The following is a 13,563-nucleotide window of genomic DNA, read 5'->3' as shown; positions in this document are numbered from 1 at the left end:
TCTATGATCTTTACCCAAGGTCATGGAGATTTTGTGCTGTGATTTCTACTAGAAATTTTGTGGCTTTAGGTTTTATATTTATAGGTCTGCTATGCACCTGGCTTAAATTTTTCTGTACGGTGCAAGGTATGGACCAAAGTTCTTTTTATTTTTATTGGTTGAATAATGTCACGTGATATCCAATTGCTCGATTTCATTTGCACACAGACTACCCCTCCCCCGATGAATTGCTTTTGCACTATTGTCAAAAATCAATTCACTGGCAAGAGCACTTCTTGACAAGGACTTCTGGAGATCTACTCCTCCACAAAAGCCATGAGAATGCTGGTAAAAATGGTCAAAATTAACTCTTTCTGAACTCTGAAAAGCAGCCAAAGGCTTGGAGCGATATGAGGCGTATTTATTAAAGAAGAACAGCCAAATCTCAGTAAATAATAGCCTTTGCTGCATTTTAACTTACTCTATCCCCATCTCCTTCTTCTTCTGTTTCCATCCCAACCCTCAGAAGCAGGACTGAAGCCCTAGCTTCAGTTACTAGGGACCTTAGATGGAGACTGGGTGCCTGGCCGAAGAGAGCACCCAGGTCCTTCCTCCATACTTGGGCACCTCGGGGCTGCATGTTTAGCTGGAACACAGGGACCTTGTGGGCTGCGGCAGGGAGGGGGCCTGAGAGTGGGCTGGACCTAGGTCTTGTGCAACTAGATATATCAGGCCCGTAAGTGAGCCTTTATCAGGGAGGTGAATGGGAAGCTTTTTTTGACTGTTAACTGAGAGCAGAGAAGCTCAGCCCAGTACTTCAGAGTCCCTCTGTGTGTAATGGGGAGATCAGCCTACGGCATGGAGTGGATGGGGTTCTAGTCCCAGGAATACCTAGGCTTTCTCTGACACAGGCTGGTGAAATCAGATCCTCAGAATTATTGCTTGATCTGGAGATGATCTCTTTCGGACTTGTCTTGGTATTGTCAAAGTGTGAGGGTGGGTACTTGAGATAACACAATAACAGGAACCTTTACATCTTCCCGAGGCCCTGTAGGAACCCGGCTGAAGAGAGGCAGGGGGACCAAGTGGGTCCTCCTCTGTGCCCCAGGCTGGAGCTGCTCAGAGGGCAAGACATGCTGCAGCCCTTCCTGATGCCATACCACTGCAGACTGTCAAATCCCTCCTGTGAAATCACAAAAGCATAGTCCTCCTGAGTACTTTGGTTTTCAGTAGAAACAGGCCAGGGCTATGAAGAAGACCTCAGAGAGGATGAGAATCTTGGGTGCATGTTGGCTGCCTGGAGCCTCACTTCCCATACTCAGCCTCTGATTTGGGGCCCCCTCTGGTCTCTCCCAACACTTGCCAGAAAGAACCAAGTGGCCAACACTCCTCCCCAGGAATGGGTATTTAGAAGAGGAGCCAGAGAAGGGTCAGCAGTGTCTAGCCCTAGTGGGTGACCTTAGGCTATTGAAGAAGCCCTTTTAGAAAAGAGATTTTTTTTGGTGCTCTTTAAATCCTATCAGGAAAGCATCCAGTTATGCCACCTATATGACTCTCTAATTATTAAAATATCCTGAATTGTGATGCTAATAGCAAATTTGTTAAATGGAAATGAATTCTTAATGTCATAATTTGTCTTTTGCTTTTCATCTGATTCATTTTCTTTCTAGATGTCATTTCCTAAGAGCGAATGAAACTTGGAAATATTTCTTGCCCTTTCTGTTGGAAACATATTTAGTAAGACTTCATTCCATCTTGGAATTTAGGGGGTCTTGTCTGAGGGCAGCCTGCCTGATGGGCTCGTGCTCATTTGTTTTGGTGTCAGCTGACGCCACACCCAACAGTCACAGCCTCATCTCCAGCGTGATGATGCCATAGGCAGAGCTGGATGTCAGCCAAGAGGGGACCCAAGCGTCCCCAGGCCCATCCGGTCTTCAGTTGCTCATGAGGCCATGTTAGCCAGACCTGTATGTTAGAAGGGCTTGCACAGCCCTAGCCACTCAGGCCTTTCCTGCATGTTTCGGCAGGTCCCTGGGCGTACCTCATGGACTTCCAGACCGGTTCACGCCTGCAGCTTGCTGAGCCTGAAGGAGACGGAGTTGCGTGGCATTTACAGCAGAGGAGAGAAGCTGCTTCTGTCTTCTTCATGCACCCCTCTGCAGGAACAGGTGTGCCAGCACTTAGTGAAACAAATCTACATCTTTAGTTACAGCCCTCTCCTGGTCAGACAAAGGAGTTGGAGAAGGGTCTGATTTCCATGGTATCCACACGTCTCTACACAGAATCACTCCTACCCTCTGACATTTGCAGCTCTTTGTTCCCACAGGATAAGTGGTCTTGCAGGGAGTCCCTCAGTCCCTGATGTGACAGGCTTGTGCTGATCCCTCCCCCAATGAATGAAGGTGCCTGCAGTGACTGACCCTGTGCAGTGAGCCCGGCTCAGGAGCAAATTCCACGATGTAGCACACAGCCCATAAATACATTCACATGTTGAAAATATTCCTTAAAGTTAGATCAAGTTAGGACAGCTTTGCCTAGTGCTGACACACGGAGCCTCTTGGCCACTCACTGGTTCACTCAACACAAATATGAAAGTGAGATGAGCTGTCAGGCATGAAAGGTGAAATGAGGCCCTGATTAATCCGGACATATTGATTCACAACTGAATAGAATTTTGTTCATTCATTCAACAAATATTTATTAAGTATCTACTGTGTTACAGGCACTCTTCTAAGTGAGTGCACATAGAAGTGAGCAAAAAAGATAAAAATCTCTGCCCTCCCCTGTGTGTGGGGAGGTTATATTCTAGAAGGAAAAATAAGAAACATGTGCAATATAAAGCGTGTCAGATGATGAGTAATATGAAGAAAGATGCAGCGGGGAAGGAAGGAGGGCTGGGAACGAGGATGTTGGACCTAGAAGTAGTCAGGATGACATTGGAACAGAGACGTTGTGAGGAAAGAGAACCTTGAAGATACCTGGGCAAGAGCACTCCAAGGAGAGGAACAGCCAGTGCAAACGTCCTGAGGTGGAAATAGGCCTGGTGAGCTGGAGGAGCAAACTTGCTCATCTGAGCTGAGTTGAGGAGACCTATAGGGGATGAGGTTGTAGAGAATTTTATGGGCCATTTTAAGGACTTTGCTTTGATGCTGGGTGACGTCAGAAGCCATAGGAGCTTTAGAGCACTGAGGAGACATGATCCTCTCTATGTTTTAATAGGACCATTCTGGCTGTGGTGTTAAAACGAGACTGTAGGAGGACAAGGTCAGACTCAGGGAGAAAGAAGTCCATCACAAAAATTTAGGCAGGTGATGATGGTGGCTTGGACTAGGGTAATAATGATGGAAGTGGTAACAAAAGGTTACATTCTGGACATATTTTTGAAGGTAGGGCCCACGGAGCTTACCTGATGGGTTGAAAGTGGAATGTGAGAGTAAGAGCAGAATCAAGGGTGACTGCAAGGCTTTTGCCCTGAGAAACCAGAATCACAGTGCTGCCCTTCACTGAGATGGAGGAGTGGGGGGAGGAGCAGGGTTGCAGCCCCTCAGGAACTAGGTTTTGGACATGCTCAGTTTGCAATGCCTAGGAGATAACCTAGCACAGATACTAAATAGGCAATTGGCTATGTCAGTGGAGAACTCAGGGGTGGAGATGGGCATTTGGGAATCTTTAGCACTTTGATGGTCTTCATGGCCAGGAACCACAATAGATTAGAATTCAGATCCCAGGGAAATAATGATTTTTTTAAAAATACAATTCTACCCATGTTTTCAGCAAGGAAAGGGAAGCACTAAAGAAATGCTTTTCAGGAGTGCCTGGGTGGCTCGGTCAGTTAAGCGTCTGACTCGTGGTTTTGGCTCAGGTCATGATGTCATGGTGTGTGGGATCCAGCCTTGGGTTAGGCTCTGCACTGACAGCACTAAGCCTGCTTGGGATTCTCTCTCTCCCTCTCTCCCTGCCTCTCCCCAACTCGTGCTGTCGCTCTCAAAATAAATAAGTAAAACTTAAAAAAAAAAAGAAATGGTTTTCAGGATGGGAACAACTCTCTTAAATTGTGTTCTGTTTCTTTGTTCAGCTGTGTGTTTTCATTCTGAATACAAGGGAAAAAAGTTTTCACTGTTAGGGAAGGGAGATTAGCATGGAATTGCTTCAAAATCCAATTCAAACTGTGATCCCCACCTGAGGTGTTTCAGAGAGGAGAACAGCCCAGGAAAACAGGGCATTGCAGGAGAAGGCTCTTCTGTGCAGGTACGAAAGGGGGAAATGGTGCTTAGAGCTACCAGGGTTCTGGAAATAACTTTTTTTTTTTCTCAAACTGAACAGTTGAGAAGAAGCTTTTAACATTTTAAATATCCCTTAACCATGGATATTTATTTCTGTGAAGTGATTTACATATAATTATAATACCTACAGGTTTTAAGGGGAAAATACATCTTATTCTGAGCTATAGAAATAGAGTGTTGGAGGCTTTTCAGGGAATAGAGAACAATAAAATAGAAGGGAAAATGTCAGCGTTCACTTTCTTTTATAATTCATTATTTTGAAGGCTCCCAAATACATTTTTTAAAAGTAGTTATGGGGACACAAGTCTATATTTTCCATCAATTTCCTAATTAAACAGGATTTGGAAAGAAAAGTGTTTTGCTCACTGATAGGATTCTTTACATTGAAGATACTATAACGTGAGTTTTATAATAGTGTAATATAATATCTGAGCAGCTTGACTGGTTCGCTTGCAGATAAGATTCTGCTGCATCTTACAAGCTATTCCTTTAGTGATTTATCTTTTTTTTAATTGGTGAGAAATACAACATGTAGAATGGTTTCTTATAAAACCAAACATAGTCTTGCCATATAATCCAGCAACCACACTCCTTAGTAGTTGCCCAAAGGAGTTGAAAACTTATGTCCACACAAAAATCTGCACACAAATGTTTACAGAAACTTTATCCAGAATTAGTAAAATGTGAAAGGAACCTAGATGTCCTTCAGCAGGTGAACGAATATATAAACCATGGTACGTCCAGGCAACAGAAGATTACTCAGCACTAAAAAGAAATGAACTATCGGGCCATAAAAAGACACGAGGAATCTGAAATACATATTACCGAAATATGAAAAGATTACACCTGCATGATCCCAACTACATGACATTCTAAAAAAGACAAAACTATCGATCATTGGCTGCCAGGAGCAGGGGGGAAACCAGTAAGTGGAACGCAGAGGATTTTTAAGGGCAATGAGAATACTTTGTGTGATACCATAGTGATGGATATAGTCACGATACATTTGTCCAAACCCATAGGATGTACAACATCAAGAGTGAGCCCTAATGTGAGCTTTGCACTTGGGGTGATCATGATGTATCAATGTGGGTTCATCAATTGTAACAAAGGTACTTCTTTGATGGGGGGTGTTGATAATGGGGGAGATGATGCATGTGCGGGGGCAGGGGGTATATGGGAAATCTCTATCTTCCCTTCACTTTGGCTCTGAACCTAAAACTATCATGAAAAAATAAAGTCTTAAAAAAAAAAGGACGGAAGGGAGAAGAAAGGAAGGAGTGAAGAGAAGAAGAGAAGGAAGGAGGAATTCTTTATTCCTTCTCCTCTTCCTGCTATGACAAGATAAAAGGGGATAGGGTTGATTTCTGAGTCACCATGAAATGTGGCCTGACCCACCTCATTGGAACCCTGATGTGAATGAGAAATAAATTTTTGTTGGGTTCAGCCGCTGAGATTTAAGGGTTTAGGTATTACTGCAGCATAGCAGAGCCTATCCTAACTAATACAATTCTTTTCTCAAAGCTATTCTCACACTTTGTGGAGTCTTAGGCAGTGGTGTGGTCTGGTTCCAAGAGAGCGTATGCTTCAGACAGTGGCCTCCTATGACTCCGTTTGGGCCATCGCAACACTGTTGATGGCAAGATTTCCTGAGTGGTGGTTACCAGATGGATGTTAGAGTCAGCCTCTTCGCTCTGGCCAGGTGGGTGCATGGATATGCTGATGGGATTCAGTTTTCATCCTTTGCATGGAATTGAAGTGGTCTCAATCCCTAATCAAGGAGACATGATCTTCCGTAGAAAGAACAACATCTCATACAAAATTGTGTGTTTTGGGCCATCTTTCATCTACCTTTGAAGTGATTCATGACTCCCTAAGCTAATAAAATACCTTGCTGAAATAAAACGATCTGTCCAAGCAAATAAAAACTCTGACAGAGTTACTGGATGGCATTTCCTAGGGAGCTATAACTATGATAGCTAGTTCATTGAGAACTAAGTAGAAAACCCAAACACTGACAAAGCTGCAAAGGAGAAATGGATCCCCACTGGGGGGAGTCTGTGCTAGGAAGCACTCTGAGGTCATAAAATATATGGACTCTCAGTGTGAGAGGACTTCAAGCAGGCACCCGGGCTGGCTTCTTGCCTTGGGCATGCCACAGCCATTATTCACCAGGCTTCACATGTTTACAGAGCATTCCTTTTGCATCCACCTCGTGCCAGGCTCTGTGGGGCCGAGGGAACAGAGGAGGCTGTATCTCTCTTAACAGGATGCCTGTAGATCTGCTGGGGAGGTGACATTTATTTGGAGACACAATGAACCACAGAAGGGTTAATGGGCTCAGCAAAGCAGAGACATACTAATGAAGTTAAAAAATTAAAAGGGAGCTGCACTTCAATGAAAAGATCAGGGTCACCCACCTCCAGTGTCCTCACTGTCAGTATCATCTTCTCGGAGTGGGATGGGGGACCCTTGATTGGGACCCCTTACAGATTCTCAACAGATGGTCATTTGATCTATGCTCACATATTTCCAGTGTCTGGGAACTTATTACCTGTCAAAGCAGGTGTGTTGGACAATTCTTTATATTGAGTTGAAAACTGCTTTCATCTAACTTCTACCTACAGATATAAGACCTGCCCTCAGGATTAATATAGTGCGAGTCTAATCTATTTCCCACACAACAGTCCTGCAGATATTTGCTCCCAGCAACCAGGCCATGTCTCCCCACGCATACACATGACTCCACACACCTTCTCTCCGGGCTGAGCTCCCAGCTTTATTCAGAAATGCAACCTGGCTTCCAGATCCCTCAGCTCTGATGGCCTCTCTGGCTTGTGTGGGCTGTTAGAGGCCCTGGTGGGAGTACTGCTGCTTACATTTACCTTGGTTGCCCTGCTGACTCTCGCCCACAGCAGGTGCTAGAGTACTTGAGGCTTGAACAGTTTTACTGCTTAAACTTCTCTGTTGCAGAGTGAAGCTCCTGGCAATCTCCCCTTTCTGAACTAGCTCCTCCATTGTTCAAGCACGACAGAAAGGCAGGCCATGCTATTAACACCACCTGTGTGACAGCTAAGCCCACTTTCCTCCTGCCAGTAATACAGCTAAGGCCTGTGTTAACATTTCTGTTCTCAAGTGAGGAAAGCTGTTCTCTTGGCCCAATGGAAGGGTATTGGTGAAGGATATTGATATCTTTTCTTTTTTCATTTACTTACTTATTTTGAGAGAGGTGGGGAGAGAGAACAAAAGAAATAGAGAGAATCCCAAGCAACCTCCACTGTCATGGAGCCTGAACCCATGAACTGTGAGATCATGACCTGAGCAGAAACCAAGTCAGACGCTTAACCAACTGGGCCACGCAGGCACCCCAAGGATATCAATATCTTTAAAAATATTTTTTTAATAGTTTAAGTCTCACAAGAATTTGTAAAACTAATGCATAGATCTCACATGCATCCTTCATCCAGCTTCCTCCAGTGATAATTATGCTACCATTATGCAATGTCAAAACCAGAAAAATGGTATTGGCATTTATAACTCAGTTACAGACCTTCCCGGGATTTTACTGGCAATCCTGTATGTGTGTGTGTGTGTGTGTGTGTGTGTGTGTGTGTGTGTGTGTAGTTCTGTGATGTTTTATCACATGTGTAGATTGAATAACTTACCACAACCAGGCACAACACTGTTCCGCACACCAAAGAAGCTCTCACATTACCCCCTAGAAGTCACATCCTTCCCCCAACCCTAACCCCTGGGAACCTCTGATCCAGTCTCTATCACCATAATTCTGTCACTTTGAGAGTGCTATGTCAGTGAAATCATAGGGTATGTAAGCCTTTGAGATTGCCTTTTTTTCCCTACTCGGCATAATGCCCATGGGTATCTTTTGCTTACATGTACTCATGATCATAAAGAATTGTCTGGTTTCATATTCTTGTTTTGCACAATATGACAAGGCCGCCTCAGTGTGTACAGTTAAATAAATAAGCCATTGAGTTGAGAGTGGGAGAGTGCCTCGTGCCCCCACAGCCAGTACCTTGAGCATTGGTAGCATGAGCTGGGTGATCCCATGAGGCTCTCCTGGCTGGGCCTTGCAGGGCTCCCCTGGGCTCTGGGACAGTGAATGACATAACCCAAACTTCTGCCTCTCTCTACTGTCTCTGTCCTTTAAAACGGTAACGGTGTTCATGGCCCAAACATTTCAGTATTTTAAAAAGGCAGGCATAAAAATCAAGAGTAATTAAACTTGTCAACCTATAGGTTTTTTTCAGGGAAGCATTTTAGCAGGGACAATGGGCTGTCATATTTCTAACTCCATGGTACATGCCTTCAAAGGGGGTCTGTATTCTAAAATTGTCTGATCTAGAGAAAAGTTGTACAAATTCAGTTTCTAACTTGACTTTGTTAAACTCAGAAGTGATTAGCCTTGGAGTAAAAATACACAAAACGATTTAGCAAATAATAATATCACTGCTGAGTGTTCCCAGTGTAGATGAAAAAGTAAGGTGTGTAAAAATTGAGGATTAGATAGAAAAGAGAAATGCTCATGTTTTAGGAATGTAAATAATTGTTTAGTGAGCTTATCTGTTTACAGCATTGCACTCTACGAAGAATTTGTTTTTCCCCACCTTTTGAGAAATGTGGCAAGTTTAATGGAATGCAAATTTTCTAAAGCAATCCTCTAAAAGTACATATTTCTTGGCTATAGATCAGCTAATGTGTTTCATAGGTGAATCAAAGTAAAAATCAAGGCATTTTATAGATATGATCAAACATATGTATATGATCAAACAAACAACATAGATTCTGGAGATACAATTATCTTTTAAATTCAACAAACATTTACTGAATGCCTACTTTGTGAAATGCCTGTCTGCTAGGCATCCAATAAATATTTGTTGAACAAATGAATGAATACACAAGGACAAGTTAATAAGAATGAGACTAGATATCTTGGATTTTTAAATGAGGCAAGTGATGGCAACTTCAGGATAACACAGGAGTCCTTAAAGAATGTGTTGTGATCCACATACTTAATCACAAAGTTATCTTTATGAACTAGAGCTTTTTGTATTTTGTTCAAACCGATTTTAAGAAAATGATTAGTAAGTAGTATGGGTTAGGTGTTTGGAATCCACTGGAAGCCACTTTGCATGTTTTCTCACCAGAGAAAACAGTGATGCTACCTCTTTTGTTGGTATGTCCAAGTTGGGCTTGAATAATAGTGCTAACTTTAGGGGTGTTCCCCAGGTCACAGTGACAGTAAAGGATGAAATCAGGGTTTGCATACAGGTGTTCGTCTCCAAAACAGCATCTCATACCCTCCTCTACCATTCCTATTCTTTTCTGCTCCTGTTTGTTCAGTGACGCCAGTGTGGATTGCATTTGAGGTGGGCCTCACTGGATTTGCTGTAGCTCCTCGGAAACAATAATAGCTCCTTCTTTTCCATCAAAGATTTACCCCCTCAGACTCCTCCTTTGATCAGTCTAAATTAGTGAGTGCGATTGGGGATAAAGAAAATTAAGATCGCAAGCAGGTATGGAGGCAGGTGAAGCAGAGAAGTAGGAGGGCCTCGGGACCCAAGTGGTCACATTGACATCAGTTTGCCCTTACCCACTGACACAGCCTGGGGAGATAGGACAGGGTGGGGACCTTGTGAATTTTGGGTTTGTGTACTGAGAAAATGGGCTGTTGCAAGTGGCTCTATGCCAGTGCAAGCCCTGTGCCCTTGACCACACCTTGACGCACAGGATGCAGAAGACCAGTGGCCAGCAGCATGGCAGCAGTGAAGGCCAGCCTCTGCTCTTGGCACCCACTGGCAAAGGAGTTCAATCCTTCCAACCTCAGCTTAGACATCACTTCATATGGAAGGATTTGCCTTGCTGGATATTCCTGAGGTGCTCTGTCTTCCCCTGCTCTCTTGTCATTACTTTTTAAACCATCTATGTTGACTGTGAGTTCTAGGAGGGCAAGGAGACCATCTGCTTGTTCACAGCTTTGTATTCAAGCATAAAAGAGGGCCTAGGGGCACCTCGGTGTCTCAGTGTGTTAAACCTCTGACTCTTGGTTCCAGCTCAGGTCATGATCTCACAGTTTGTGAGTTTGAGCCCCATATCAGTCTCTGCACTGACAGTGTGGAGCCTGCTTGGGATTCTCTCCCTTTCCCTCTCTCTGCCCCTCCTGCATTCTGTCTCTCTCAAAATAAATAAGTAATCTTAAAACAAAAAAGAGGGGCTAGAACAGTGTAACTTCTTAGTTAATAATCATGAAATAATCTGTAATGTTTTCCCAAGCAAGGGAAGAAATAAATGTTCTGGAGACATTTCATTTACAAGGAGCAAATGAAACCTGGAGCTTCTCTTGCTCTCTCAATTTGAACATATTGGGTATGTAGGACTCCTGGCTTTATTCCCTCAGACCCTCATTCTTTTTATGGATTTTATCTGTTTCTCTCTCTCTCTCTCTCTTTTTTTTTCCCCTGTTCCTTGCTAACCTCTTACTCCTTCATTTATTCCCTTCCTTTTACCCTTCCATCTCTCCGTGTCTTTGGTTTGATTTTGTCTATTTCTCTGAAATTCTTTTTCTGGAGTATAAACATACATACTGATAGCTTAAGAAATTGATAAGGAATGAAGCTATTGTTCTTAACAACTTAGGAACAACTACTAGGACAATAAAAACAAAATGTATAATTTTCACACCAGCTGAAGAAAATTACATCCACCCAGCAGAATAGACACAAAGTAAGGGAGAAAAAAAGCAGGTATGTAAAATTGGAAGCATAAAAAAGGCAGAAATAAATATTATAATATTTGTAATAAATATAATATAGTTAAAATTATAATAAATGTAAATAGTTAAAACTTATTAACCAAAGTATAGACTCTCTAATTGAATTAAAAAGATAAAATCAAGCAATATATTGCTATAAGATAGATAAAACCAAAAATATACAGAAAGGATAGAAAAAATTTACCCAAAATAAGTCCAGATAAAGATTATAATATCAAAGTAATAATTTAAGACATTAGATATTACAAGGGGAAAAATAAAGGTGTTATATATTGATAAAACAAATAATATATCAAAAAATATAGTGAACATGAACATATATGTCCTATACAGTATAAGGTCAAAAAACATAAAGCAACAACTGATAGATTTAGGATGAGAATAAATCCAAAGCATAGTTGAAGATTTTTTAAAAAAAAATTTTTTTTTCAACGTTTATTTATTTTTGGGACAGAGAGAGACAGAGCATGAACGGGGGAGGGGCAGAGAGAGGGAGACACAGAGTCGGAAACAGGCTCCAGGCTCTGAGCCATCAGCCCAGAGCCCGACGCGGGGCTCGAACTCACGGACCGCGAGATCGTGACCTGGCTGAAGTCGGACGCTTAACCGACTGCGCCACCCAGGCGCCCCAGTTGAAGATTTTAAATACATCCTCTCCAATGATAGTAGTTGAAGCATATAGAAATAGGCAAAGATAGATGATCATACTAATGTAGTTTATCCAGTCTGTCTCCAAGAAAAAAAGTACTTTCATATATACATGGAACAGACACAGATTACATCCTAGTCTACTTTAGTAAATGTAAAGGAATCAACATCATATACACAACACAATGTTCCTGACAATGATGCAACTAAATTGAAAAAGTCCTATATCTCTAGACATAGGAAGAATACAGCCAAATATCGTTGGGCTATAAAAGTAATCAAAGAGAAACTATTAAATACTTAGAGGTGAATGGCAATGAAAACACCACACATCATATTTTGTGGGTCATATTAAAATTTACTTGGAAGTAAATTTATAGCTTTAAATACTGCAGAAATTAGGAAAGAATACAAAAACAGAATAGGGCTTTCAACTTAGCACATTCAAGAGAGAAACAAGGTAAAACCAAATAAACAAGAAGGAAGGACCTAAATAAGAATGCAGGCAGAAATAAATAAATCTAGAGAACAAAAACAAATGGGAAATGAGCAAAACTCAAAGTGTTCTTTAGGAAGACTAATGAAATAGATAAGCCTCCGGCAAGACTGGTAGGAGAGGGAGAGGAGGAAGAAAATGTGAATAAACAAAATATAAGTGAAAGTGTGTACAGCTATGTGCTAATAAATTGGATGCTCTGATGAGCTACATAATATTGCAGAAAAATGTAAAAATGCTAAAAGTGGCCTGAGATCTTAGAACTGTAACCCTTGAAGAAACTGAAGTGGAATCTTCATCACCCTTTCCAAAAAAAGCCCCAGCTCCCAATAGTTTTACAGCTATGTTCAGTCTTTCAAGGAAGAGATAATCCCATTCTTACAAAGTTGCTATAAAAAAATAGGAATAGAGAGAAAACTGTTCACATAATTTTATCCGATTATTGTGACCTTGATTCCAAAACTGGATGAAAGCAATTCAGGAAAAAGAAATTATGGGCCAATTGCACTATAAACATAGGTGTGAAAATCCTAAATATGTGAGCTAATTAGAGGTAATGGTTTAAATTGAATTTATCCAAGGAATTCTAGAAAGTTAAAGCTTTAGAAAATCTATTAATGTGATTTAATGTATTAATGGAATAAAGGAGAAAAATCGTGTCACTTTAGTAGACGCATGGGAAGCATTTGAGACAGTTCAACATCTCTTCATGAAAAAAAAATAACATCATCTGAGAAAATCTGAATAAAAGGAAAATTTCCAATCTTAAAGGCTATCTACTAAAAACTTATTATTTTTTTTTAACGTTTATTTATTTTTGGGACAGAGAGAGACAGAGCATGAACGGGGGAGGGGCAGAGACAGAGGGAGACACAGAATCGGAAACAGGCTCCAGGCTCTGAGCCATCAGCCCGGAGCCTGATGTGGGGCTCGAACTCACGGACCGCGAGATCGTGACCTGGCTGAAGTCAGACGCTTAACCGACTGCGCCACCCAGGCGCCCCAAAACTTATTATTTTTTTAATGTATTTCTTACAGCATAGTTTGTGAAGGAGGAGTTTCAGGCAGCCCAAGAGTGTTGCTTTAGGAGAATGGATAAGAAAATGTAGTCTATACATTTATTTCTTAAAAAAACCCACTACACAATAATTGGTAAAAAGAAACCAGGTTTATATGTGGTCGTGCAAATAGAGCTTAGCACAGTGTTGAGGAAAGGAGAAGGAAGTAACATTTTGAATTATCACAACAAACATATATAAAACAACATTATATAGTTTTGTTGGATACCCCCATGTCTAGTGGCATTAATGAATATGTTAGAGATCGTACCTACGCACAGGGCAGAAGAGATATGGAAATACGAG

The sequence above is a fragment of the Lynx rufus genome, unplaced genomic scaffold (genome assembly GCF_022079265.1).
Source record: "Lynx rufus isolate CCGP_SWC_20201006 ecotype Redwood Valley unplaced genomic scaffold, mLynRuf1.p SCAF_1, whole genome shotgun sequence".
In the NCBI taxonomy this organism is placed as follows: domain Eukaryota; kingdom Metazoa; phylum Chordata; class Mammalia; order Carnivora; family Felidae; genus Lynx; species Lynx rufus.
Note: the sequence above shows the minus strand (reverse complement) of the source record.